Source organism: Ambystoma mexicanum, chromosome 13 (genome assembly GCF_040938575.1).
Source record: "Ambystoma mexicanum isolate Mex_15411 chromosome 13, UKY_AmexF1_1, whole genome shotgun sequence".
NCBI classification, from domain to species: Eukaryota; Metazoa; Chordata; class Amphibia; order Caudata; family Ambystomatidae; genus Ambystoma; species Ambystoma mexicanum.
The window spans coordinates 627,267,372-627,280,338 of NC_090938.1; positions in this window are offsets into that span (position 1 = coordinate 627,267,372).

A 12,967-nucleotide genomic window follows, 5' to 3' on the forward strand; every position below is an offset into this window, starting at 1 on the left:
TGCGCGCTGCTTGGGAAAGGGCCGATAGATGGCTTCAGAGTGTGGATTGGATAGCATTCCTGGGAAGGCCCCCACACCAATGTCATGAGCCGACTGGAGGAGGTTACCAGTAGTAATCCTGACTTACTCCTAACTTGCTCATGGGACGTGATATCAGGAATATCTGTGTGAATGGGATTGTCTCAGGGTTACTCCCGGGAGTGTCTTGGGGGATCAGCCCCTGTGTGGTCTGTTTTTCAGCAGAGAGGTCACATAATCGACCCCTTCTATTCATTGTGTTTCAGCGCCCGTCGTAGAAACAAAGACATACACGGTCGTTGATGAGTATCGTGATGGAGTCAAATACGCCTCCAAAAGATTGGATTAAAAAAATGAGGACACCTCGAAGAGATGAGCATGCCTGAGTACCCGCACCCCTTCTAGGACTGCTTGCCACTTTGCCAGTGCACCTCTCTGGGAGCCCTCGGACTCCGCACTCACAATGAGATCAGCCACTCATTGGCTTCACCGGGATTTGGGGACTGCATTTTGATCTAGAAGAGAAAAGTGCTGCCTGGCACCGAGTCAATGACACACACAAGGATGTCACCAGCTGGGCGGCAGCTGGATTCTGTTTCTGGGCACAGCGATGGGTTGTTTTCTCTGTAACACTGCTGGTTTCTAGTGTATGTCGCAATGATTGCAACCACTGGGACACCCATGCAGAAATTGCAGCGGATGGCATTGGGAAAGGGGGTCCTGGATGCAATGCCCATTTATACCATGTTAAATATTCACTGTTCAAGATCTATGGAGCCCGGGCCACATTTCCTTTTCAGATCTTCCTGCGTATTCATGCGCTTGAATAAACTTTCTTTTCATGCAACGTACAAACCGCCTGTTTCTCATTTGTGTTGATCGATCTTTTCTGTGATTTTCCACGTGGCTTTGCTCCCGTTTGGTGCAGAGCATCTCGGTAGAAGGATGTATTGTGCATTTAACATGTGGGTTTATAAGGAGCTATGAAGCATCAGAGCGCTGCACACGTAACGTGATGTTAACAGGGATTAGTACCCGGTGGGGGCGTGGCTTCAGCCTCCCAGCCAATGAGGAGGGTCTGAATGGGGGCTTTGCTACATGGTTACAGGTCATAGCAGCTTTAAAATACTCGTATAGTAAAGGGGTGGCATTTGCATCGGACGATCACACCCTATGTGACCCGTAGGTACAGGGCTGGACTGGGAACCAAAAGTGGCCCTGGAAATCTGTTCAAAGTTGACCCATATTTCAGCAAAGGAGAGAGCACAGCGTGTGAGCCGAACCCTTCTATGAGGGGATTGGGAGCATCCCCCAAGAAAATGTTGAATAGAATTAGTCAAAATTATTGCATTTAAAGCATGTTTTAAACATATATGGATTAAAAAGTCATGTTTTAAATAAGTTCATGATCTCTCAAAGTAGATCTTTAATGATAGAAGGACCTGGGACGTTACACATTTTGAGGATGAGAAAAATGAAGTCATCCGGTATTAAAGTTGCCCAGACAACATGCATCCCTCTTCCATTTCATCCTATTCCCCTGCTGGGAAAGTTCCATAGATAAAAGGCATGCTTAAACAAGCATTGGCAATGCCAACAGTTTTGTCTTTTGGGTAGGCATGGGAAAGCCCTTTGCCAGGCACTGCCGTAGTGGTATTAACTGTCCATTGTTGGTAGTAGCTGCACAGTGGTGAGAGTACCTGGGCAGATAATAGCACGGCATGGTGTATGCCTAACACTGATGCACAAACTTAAACAATTGGCTTTGCCAATGCTTGTTCAACAGGACTTCAGTGAAGGGCAGGCAGAGTGCTTGAAAATAGAGTGGCTCAAGGCAAACCGGGCTGACATATTTATTTCACCAGTAGTGCTTTTACTGTTCCAATTAAGTCATTAACTCTCAAAAGACTGCTTTGAAAAAACACTGCCAGGCACTTTAAGCATCAAGTTTGATGGCAAGGCTTGAAAAAACTAGTTCAAAGAGTTCCCTGGAGAATATGTTTTGGGTGAAGAGGGGCTGAAAGTGGTTGGAAATGGCCATAAGGATTGGCATGGCCATGGGTAGCCAACATGTGGGTAAATAACCAAACAGCAAGTACAAGCTTTGTTTCCCGCCTCATATGCTATTTCTCCCTACCTTTACTCGAATGCAATAGTTTCAGCTTATAGGCGGCACTTTAGCCAAAACTAATAAAAAGGTTGACTTGGTATGAGTTCAGTGAGTCATGCCAACATAGCCACTGCAATGTCCCTATATAGTGGCTCGGCGCCTGTACGTTCAACCATAGCGGTATGCTTATCAGTGGATCCACTTCGCTAATGACAACGTGTTTGCATGTTGCCCTTTTTGTTAAGGTGAAATCTATATTGAGAGTTTGGGGCCTCATTCAGCACCATGCATCCAAAATATCAAAACATGAGGTGGGTATGTAGTCATGGTACATATTCACAGTCCTTCTGTGTGCCAGAAAATACAGCTTCAGAATTCTGTGCTGAGAGCTCGCCCACATTTCATATGTCAGGAAATTGCATGTCATTCAGACCCTTTTTGTCCCTTTTGACAGCCCGTCTTCCCCAATTCAAAGAGTACTATTCATTGATGGAAAAACAAACCTGTTATCAGCGACAAAATGCAATTCAGTGTGCTAACCCTCTACATGGTGCCTCTGTGTGATGCAGACAATCAGTGGCAATATGTGTACCCTCTCTGTAGCAGTCACGCAACCCACTGATCCTCTCTTTGTATCACCGACACTGCTGACCCTGTATAAGCTGAAAACAAACCTTTATTTTGTAACGCTCTGCAGTGCAACTGATGGCGCAGGGACTGGGGAAAACTTGGGAGGGGAGACAGTCAGCCCAAGTAACCCTTTCCTCGCGAGATTGTGATATTTGCCATTGCAACCACAGCTCGATTTAAGAAACAGGGCTTTGCATTGAAACTGCCTAGTGTAATCACGGGTGCCAAGTTCCAGAGGTAAAGGGAGCAAGTGGCTATTCCCATTCTAAAGGCCTTAGTGTTCTCTTTCTAAAAAATCACTCAAGATCGTAATGGCACAGTCAGGTCAATTCTGCCCACCACTCCTTTTTCGTACAGCATGCAGAGCAAGCAGTGGCCTGTGTGCCTGTGCTCTGTGCCCGGCCTGCAGTGCTCCAATCCTGCAGCATGCTTCATGACTCCCTCCTGCTGCCCCTGGGACGGTGTGTGTGCACAGAAAGAATGTGGCAATTTGAATGTAAACGTTTGGGAGACATTGCCAGATGTTAAGGGGGCACACGTGAGATGCAGGGATGGAGAGGCAATCAATGCTTTATCAGGGGCACAATCAAGGTGCCGCCACAGGGAATGCCAGCACTGGCACTGAACCGCTCCATTAAGGGATATGTTACTGCACAGGGATTTTCGGGGGAGCAGGAAAAAGCATGGAGGATAGGGAAGTAGGAAACATTACCTTTTGCCATGTCCCTCGGTTTTCTGGTGCTTGCGATATGCTGGGGACAAGATTGCACTGGAAAGTGGCCCGTGGTGGCAGGTATTGCTAATTTCAGTGAAAAGGCTGGCACTGGCAGGCATGGTGGAAAAGCTGGTGCTGACAGGCAGTGGAAAAGAGCTGGTAATATGAAGGAGGTGGCATCTAGTGGCGGGCGCTCAAACGTTGTGTACAGTGGGAAGCCCAGTGAGCCAACAGTGCACGGCTCTAGAGCAGGGGTCGCAAACATTAACATTAGCAGGAGTTACTTGCAGTGACTGGCCAATTGGCGGGAGCTTATCTCTGTGTTTTATGTGCAGAACGGATGCGCTTCTCCCCGCATGTCTATCTCGCATGGCAAGGCAGACTGTCACTGCAGATTAAGGCCCAGCTAATCCACCGGAACAGTGACAAACCACACACACCAAGCTACCAATGCCGGCCCCAGGTCTTCCAGTGGGCGTGGGGGCATACCTAAAAATCCTGTTCAGTTCGCTGGGCGACCTGGGGTCGGCACCGCTGCCCTGGCCTCTACCTCAATGGTGATCAAACACGATGCACCTCTAACTCAGTGTAGACTAGATTGCCATCTCCCCCTCCGCCCCCCACTCAGTCTGAATATGTCACCTACTCGCTAATGCATGGATGGTACTGTTGTATCACTTGCAGCGTCTCTCACACACGTGTCAGGAGATTGTTTAGAAACCCTAACCTCCCATATCTCGGGTGGACCTGCTGCACTGTTTTCACAATGAATGCACACAGAAACACTGAAACACTGAAACAGCGAACATATGACCTGTCTCAAAACTCTACGGCGCCGGTAGTGGGTACTATGAGCCGATGAGCCATGGCAAAGACAGTCAAATTATTACGCTCGCCTCAGACTGGACTCGAAGGAATTCTCATCACGCTGCGCCACACTCGCTCACACTGACTCACAGCATTCCAAATTCATTCCGTAGCTGTCCAAACTTCAGTTACACTTATGGTTACTTACCTTGAGGTCCCGGACTGACCTGCTTGCTGCAGTCTCTGCACTGCAGTGTGCCGAATGGTCAATGCAGGCGGCAGCTCGCCTCCTTGTCGCTGGAGCACTGGCACGTGTTGGCCGGCTGCACCTGTGGATGCAGCTCGGCCACGTGGCACGAGCAGTTTCTGAAGCCTGGCAGGGGGGTGCCCCCCACAATGCGCAGGCACACGTGAGCCTCTGGAATCATGATGCAGGCAAAGTGAACCACACCCAGGCATGGCTCTGATACGCTCAGTGTTCCCATTTGATTTATGTATCCTTCCCCAAGAAAAGAGGCCCTGTGTCCCCAAGGCCTAGCAGGGAAAATCCCAGTTTCCCGGAGGCCCAGTCCAGGCCAGTGTAGGTATTCCTTGAATACGGGGGTCTTGAATTAATGTGTGTTCTGCAACAAGCTGCCCTTATTGCAACCAGGCTGGCGTCCCAGTATGGCGTGGCGTAGCAAGTGGAAGCCCACTTCCTGCTTTTCTCTTTGAATGTCATTTTAGTCTCCATCCTCACTATCAGTGATCGAAGTGATTGAGAACATTCGGGAGCTGTGTTACACTACTTTTATGTTTTACTTTTTATAACCATATTCACCATTCTATATAGAGATGTGTCCATTCCTGACCCTGTGCCAGTGTAATATTGTAATGGGAGTTTTAGTTACTTGTAACTTAGACTATTGCAGTGCCCTGGCTGCAACACCTTGTCACATGTTGCACTAAGCTCCCGCCTCTCCTCCCCCCTGCTGAGACCACAATTCCACTACTTTTTTCAGAAAAATTCTACCACTGCTCATGATAGACTGGCACCTAAGTAGCGTGTCCCTCCTGAGTCCAGGAGTTTTATGGCGCAATAGGCTTGACTTTGTGCAGTAGGTGCTTTATATGTGATGGAGGCAGTTTTGAGGTATCCTGCCCGTGATGGGAAGCCAGTGTACTCTTTTAGGATGGTACTTCAAGCTTAGTACCATCTTATCAGAGGTAGTGTGGGTTTTGCCTCTAATACAAGCTAATATACTTTTTTCCAGTAGACACATGGATCCTTGCACCAGGTACTATAAAATGGCCCTGCAACAATGTGTGCCAATGACATGCACACGCTGTAACTAACTCGCTCTGCAAACAAGAAGAAGGGGTCACACAGGCCTAATACGAGGCTATGAATGGTCAGCAGGATTAAAGGTCGAGGGGGCAAATTTGGACTACAGCCACTCATATAGTACTATGCACAGGGGTCAATAGGGAGAAGAGTAATTAGACAAAAAGCATTTCTGAAAAAAAGAGGTAAGGAGGGTTACGGAGAAGTTCAGACAGGTAAAGAGCTGCATGCGGGAATCCCATGCAAAAAAAATAAAAATACATCCAAAGAGAAAACTCAGAAAGAAAGTGGACATTCAAAAGAACCTTTGAGCTGGAATAATGGAAATGAGGAAATCAATATGGGAGGGGGCGTCCCTCATCAGGCTCATTTATACATGCCCTTTACCCTGTAGAAGGAAACAACTCAACCTGTGCCCCAGGTCATAGTGGGGGTGGCTGTGGGGGGTCTGGCAGAGGTGGTCCAAAGGGAAGCATGTGCCTTACACCCTGCAGTTCCAGATCAGTGTCTGTGGTTAGCTGGGGGTCGCACACTGCTCGGTGCTCCTCGCTGTTACACGAGTCTGACGTGCAGTGTCTTTGTTACTTGCAAATACAAATACATGAGAACGATAAGATATGATATGATATCGCATTTATAACGCACCTATAGATATGATATGATATCGCATTTATAACGCACCTACACACAAGTGCTTCAAGGCGAGATGAGGGAATGGAGGGTAACAGAAGGAGTACAGAGACAATGATCTTGCTAGGATAGGTGACATTGAGATCGCGCAAGTGCGGGGGATGGGGAAAAGTGCGAGAGGTAAGGGGGAGGGGAAGTGCAGTACATAGATAAACAGTAAGTAAATAGAAACAATAAATAGGAACAATAAATAATAAGTGTGGCCCACTGGTGGCAGGTGCAAGTGTAAGTGCAGACATCAGGTGTCAAGTACTGGTAGGGGGCTGTAGGGATACAGAAACACCCCCAGAGTGCAAGGGTTGCCAGGGGGGCAGTGCAAGTGTGCAACTGGCGGGGAGGGGATCTGGGCCCGAGAACAGATGGTAGCCAGGTGACCAGTGCAGTTTCAGTTTCATCCAGGCAGGAGTTCAGCAGGGGAGAGGAGGAGAGGAAGCAGAAGCAAAGAGGAAGCTATTGAGGTGCTTCAGAGAGGCAGGGATGCTGTTCCAGAGGCAGGCGCACCAGCTGAAGAAAGAAATCTACCACCAACTCATTGCTTGGAGAAGTGACTTACCCTGAGGGAGTTGGAGGCAGATGAGCGAAGAGCTCGAAATGGAAGATATTTTGGAAGAGAGAGTTGAAGGTATTAAGACCCCAGAAGGCCTTGTGGACAATGCAGAGGGTTTTGAACTTAATCCTCACAGTCACAGGAAATCAGTACAGAGATTTCAGTCCTGGAGAGATAAGATCTCTGGGCTTAAGTCCAAGGAAAAGTCTTGCAGACCTGTTCTGGATGAGTTTCAAAGGGCGGAGAGTAGAGGCAGGCAGATTTAGAAAGAGGCGGTTGCAGTAGTCCAGCCTAGAGAGAAACAGAGCTCTAGAGGAAGTGAGCTTCTGGAGGAATGAGAGGAAAGGAAGAATACCTCTGAGGAAGTGCAGCTGGTAGTTTGACTTCCTAGAGACGTCAGAGATGTGAGGAGAGAAGGAGAGTGTGGAATCGAAGATGACCCTAAGGTTTTTAGCCTCACAGGTGGGAGCAGGAAGAGGGCCAAGGGAGACCGGCCAGAGAGAGAGAGGAAAGGAGGGAGTGGGTGTGCCGATGAGGAGAATCTCAATCTTACTGGCATTAGGGCAGAGATCATTGGCAAACACCACTCCAGGATAACAGACAGACAGTCAAAGATGAAAGAAGGAGAAGAGGTGGCTAAAGGGAGCCTGAAAATGAGCTGAGGGTCATCCGCATAGCATTGAAAGCTGGGGCAGAGAGCGACAATGCAGTGGGCAAGAATTGCCAAGTATTGGTTGAACAGCCAGGGAGAGAGGTTAGACCCCTGGGGAACACGACAGGTAGAGATAGAGAAAGAGGAGAGAAAAGACTCAAGTTGGACCTGGGAGGGTTGATGGGTGATTAAAGAAGTCAGCCAAGCCAGGACCTGTTCAGTGATACCCAGGTTATCACGGAGACCGTTGAGCAGGATGGTATGGGTGACCGTGTCAAAGGTGGTGAAGTTGAGGGAAGGAGATTGAGCGAAAGTTAGCTGTGCAGGACGGGTCCGCAGAGGCTTTCTTAAGAAGAGGGTGCACAAGGGAGAGCTTCAGGGTGAAGGGAAGACTCTAGTGGCGAAGTAGTGGTTGCTGAATTTAGTTAGTGCTGGAGCCAGGGTGTCAATGTGGTATTTGATGTTTTTTTAGAAACAGGGGTGAACCTATTTTGATGAGACTTTCATAGATCAGACTTGTCTAGAAGCATCATCTGGGGAGAACAGGGGAAATGAAGGAGGGGGAGAGAAAGAGAGAGAACAAGATGTCCTGAGTTTTAGAGAGGAAATGAGAGGACCTGGGAGGGCACAGGAGAGGTAGAGACTGCAGCAGGTTTGGCCAGTTCTTTGCAGATTATAAAGAGTTTGGCCGAGTTGTTAGATGCCACAGAGACGCAGGCTTGGATGTGAGCTCTTTTCTTGGTGCAGACAGAGAGCCGGTATTGCCTTTAGAGCAGACGGCAGGTCAGTTTGTCAGAGGATTTTCCAGAAGCATGCCATTTCCTCTCAGCCCCACTGCACTCGTGTTTGAGTGTGACGAGGTCTGAGTCGTACCAAGAGTTGCACTTGGCTTTGGGCTTCAAGCGGATTATCATGACAGGTGCAAGAACATCAAGATTATCATATATAGCAGAGTGGACCATGGATATGGCTGTGCCAGGGTGTAAATCAGCCAAAGGGGGAAGTGGGGGTGAGAAAGTGGAGGTGAAATTCTCAATTGACACGCTTCATAGATCGGATAACCGAGAAGTTGGGTGTCAGTGCTGGAGGTGGCTTGGCCTGAGGGGTACAGAGGGTGAGGTGGGAGGAAAGGAGAAAGTGATCACTCCAGGAGAGAGGAGTGGTGAGAGGGATAGAAAGTGAAAGGTCTAAAGAGATCAGAACATCCAGAGTGTGCCCTGCAGAGTTAGTCAGGCAAGAGGGTAGAATAGAGGCTGAGAGGGAGTTGCTGAGGTCGCGAAAGAGTACAGAGGAAGGACAGGAAGCATCCAGGCGGATGTTAAAGTCTCCAAAAAGGAGGAGTTGAGTGGTCGAGACCAGGAGGGACTAGGAGAGGTCTCCCCACTCAGAAAGGAAGGAGATCTGACCAGGTGGCCGATAGATGGTAACCAAAGTAAGGGATTGGCTAGGAGAGAGAGAGAGCCTGCAGACAAGACATTCAAAAGAGGAGTAGGCCTGCGTAGGTGAAGAAGAAGCCCGAGGGGGGTAGTAGAGGAAGGATGAGAGGGCAAGGTAGGCAAGGAGGATAAGCAGGGGAGGTAAGGAGGCTGTGGGGGGAAGAGAGGGTGCAGCAGGAGAAGGAAGGAAGTTGATGCAGCACATGAAGCATCTATAAAAGAGAAGAAAATTGGCCTGAGGGCCGTGAACCAAGATGGTACCATTCAAGTAAACATTTTTGATGACCTTAGAGGCGTCGAAGGAGACCAGGAAGGCCTCCCACCAGGTGCCACCATTAATGGGAGAAGAAGAGAGAGGAGAAAGCACAGAGACCATATGAAGAGTCCATAGGTCTGGCGAGGGATCGACGCAGAGGTTGTCGGTGAGGGTTTGCCCAGAGGAGGCATTGATAAAGGTTTCAGCGATAAGGAGGCCTGGGTTGGAGACCAGGATGTCCTTTTTAAACTTTTTCCTACCAGATTTAGTGAAAAGAGCAATATAGTTGATAGAGAAGCAGTTGGAAAAGATATAAGAGACAGTGAGCACCATAGAGTAAAGAACTTACTACCTAAATTCCCGTAGCAAGCCTGCAAATAGTGAACGGTCTGGGCAAGTATGGTAAATAAGTGAAAACTGATGGACCCAAATAGAATAGAGGATAACCGTGCATTATTCATCACAGTGTAGCACTTCCAAGCAGAGCCATGGGCACACAAATGCATTCACAAATGCTGTATCCTGAGACGACAACTAAATATAAATTATACCCGACTGCAGTGACATCCTGACAGATCAATACATCATTCTCTTTTTTGTTTTAATTAACATATGTATGTAAACACTTCTAACGGTAAGACAATCCACATAGGAGTTTCCCTTATATAAGCCCTCTCCCTCCCAAACCCAAGTCATATAACAAATTAAAACAGATTCAAAATCCTCCCCCGAATGTGCCCATAAAACCAAGTATTCCTCTGACCTCTGTAGATCCCCCTTTCCATAAGTGAACGTTTCTGCATGTCCTCCTTCCAGGTCTCCACTTCTGGACGAATCATAGACTTCCAATTTCTTAGAATCAGCTTCTTTGCCATCACTGCCCCCTGAACAGCCACTTCTTCTGGGCACTGGATGTGTCTTCTCCCAGGCTGTCTTCACCCAAAGTCAGAGTCTCGAAATCACAGTCCAGAGACAACCTCTGGACCTTGTTAAAAATCAACATCAATTAATTCCAGAAATATTTCACCTTGTTACATTCCCAAAGCTTGTGTTCAAGGGTCACATTCTCTTTGTCTCCCAAAGGGCCTTTCAATCAGAGCAGCGCGGTTCCCTGACAAAGGAGCCGAGGAGCTCTGCCAGGAGGGAGTGGATTGGAGAAGCTGGGGGAGGTGGGCGGCTGGACCCCCGGTACGAGTTAACTTGTGAGCGGGGTGTGCAAACACGAGGAGGTAGAAAGGAGGTAGAAGGAAAGTAAACATTGGTTTTGTTTTGGGTAGAACAGAGGGAGGCGTGGGAGTGGGACAGGATGCCAGGTACTCCTATAGTTTGGCGAGCTTGTAATGTAGTCACTAATGAGGGGCAGCTAATGGGGAGCCAGGAGCCCCTAAGTGTCGCGAAAGTCACCCGATGTGTATAGCGACACCTGGAGGTATATGGAGGTATCCCCAGGGCTTCAACCCTGAAGCTGCTTGGTAAGGGAACCATGATCTCAGACATAGACCTGGATGAGGGCATCTCAGACCAGGGCCGGAAAGCTGTCAGGAGATGCAGGGCACTTGCCCGTGATGCCCCAGTACTACACTTTCTTCCACACAAAGTATTCACACACACCAGTGATCCTGAGCACGGGAGGGTCTGAGGACGTCGCATCACACACTTGTTGAGCCCGTTTCTACACCAGGTGAAAACTGGGAGGGGGAATGGAGATTCGCACAGCCACGCCAGATAAGTGTGACTTCTAGATGGGGGCCACCAGTTTTCAAGCTCTTTCCCATGCTCAGAAAGTAACCATATGCAGGGAAGTTACTACACCTGCAGAACATTGCATTCATTTTGGTTGTCCATTGTGCTGGCCTTTTCAATCTTCCCTGTAACACCTTGGGATTTCTACCCTGATTTCCAGAATGAAGATTGTTCTTATTGTCTGTACTGTATTGATACATTACTGTATCATTTAGGGCTTTTGCTCCAGTCTCCAGAATGAAATGTTGGTTGAGTTATATTCTTATTCAAAACACACTCTGGGACTCTGCCTTTCCTTAGGGTCACATGCATCTTTGGTTGTGTATACGAATCATATCCTTTTGAAACAAAGGAAGGAGCCACACGCCTCCTGCCACTCATGTCAGTGGAGAGATTTAGCAATAGGGCCACCATGTCTCACATCAGTGCTTCATCATATGGTTTCATCTCTGGTTCATGTATAGACTCCATATTTAGTGCCATTCATGCATGCTGGCATAGCTCCTCTGGTCACTCTAATTTGAAGTCTAGCTCGGGTTGCCTTTATGGGCATAACGTGGCACTGGTTCAGTTACAAGTCTGGGCTCTACCCTTTCATGATTGGGATTGATTATGGTTTGTGACTGGTTGATATTAAGACAGTGGTCTGGCTTTCCATCGTACAATGGGCAAAAGACTATCCATCAATTTCTCAACATCATGGATCAGTGTCCAGCTCTAGGTGCTTTGAATTGTGGGTGACTAGCAACAGTTGGTTTTATAGATGAGGGTAACCTTGTGTGGACAATAGGGGGCCAAGTATAATACTGATGTTCTTAATCCAGTGTCCAGGCTTCATGTCAAATGATCTGGTCTGTGTACACACAAAAAAACCTTTATCTGTCAATCAGGATTTTGGGTCCCTCACACACGCTTTAGCCCTGCCAGGAAATAAGAAGCTGGTACTTCTCGTATTGCACAGATGTACGTTCAACCCATCGGCCATCGTCTACATATGCCGATGACCTGTTGATAGACCAGACTGCAAATGGATTGCAACGACAATTGTTTGCCTTAGAGAGATGTGCTAAGGGGAATGCGCTCTCTATCAATGTCTCAAAAACTAAGATCTTGATAATTAATTCCTCGAAAAAGGAGGAAGAGAAGAGGTAGAATTGGTACCTAAATCAGAATGTTTTGGAGAGGGCAGGCTCCTTCTCGTACCTTGGATTCTGTATTTCTGGGATGGCTATTCTGTCCATAATGATTTACAACTTGAAATAAAAAATAAAAAAATGTCTGGTGTCAAAGGCAAGTATATTAAACAGGGCATTTGGGAAATTCGCTGTAATTCCTGTTATACACTTTTATTAATTAAAGGTTGTTCCTTCCTTGATGTATGGGGCTGAAACATGAGTTCTCCATGTAACAGAGTTTTGGCTGCACCTGGAAAGTATGTTTTTCAAGAAGCTCTTGGTTCTTCCTAATGGGGTTCCTATTAAACCATAGATTTGAGCTTGTCTAATATATTTTTTTAGTGATATGGTTTACTGCAAACCTTACACAAAATACAATCAAAAGAAAAAGAAATGTGCTTCACCGTGCAATCTACTACAATAAAAAATAACAGATAATATCAATTTAATCTAAAAACACCTTAGAAAGTAAAAAGCAAACTATATAAAATGTATCATTACTAAAAACCACATCAATTGTTCTAAAAAGGTTACTTGGTACATCCCTTCCCAAAACATCCATTTATCAGGGGACTGCAACATGTGGCTCTTCAGAGCTTTTGGACCATGACTCCCATGATCCCTCACCACTGATGATGCTAGGTTATGGTTGATGGGAGTTGAAGCCCAAAACATCCAAAGAGCAAAAGTTGCAGACCCGTTAATTAATACACCTTCATTGGCTTGAAGTCCCAGTGAAGCAGCCCGATGTCAGTTGGTCAAGGCAGCTTCTCTTTCCAGGCTCTAGGGCTTGGAGCATGATGGGAGATTGGAAAATAGAAAATCACAAAAGAAATGACACACTATTCAAACTACTGTCTTTCA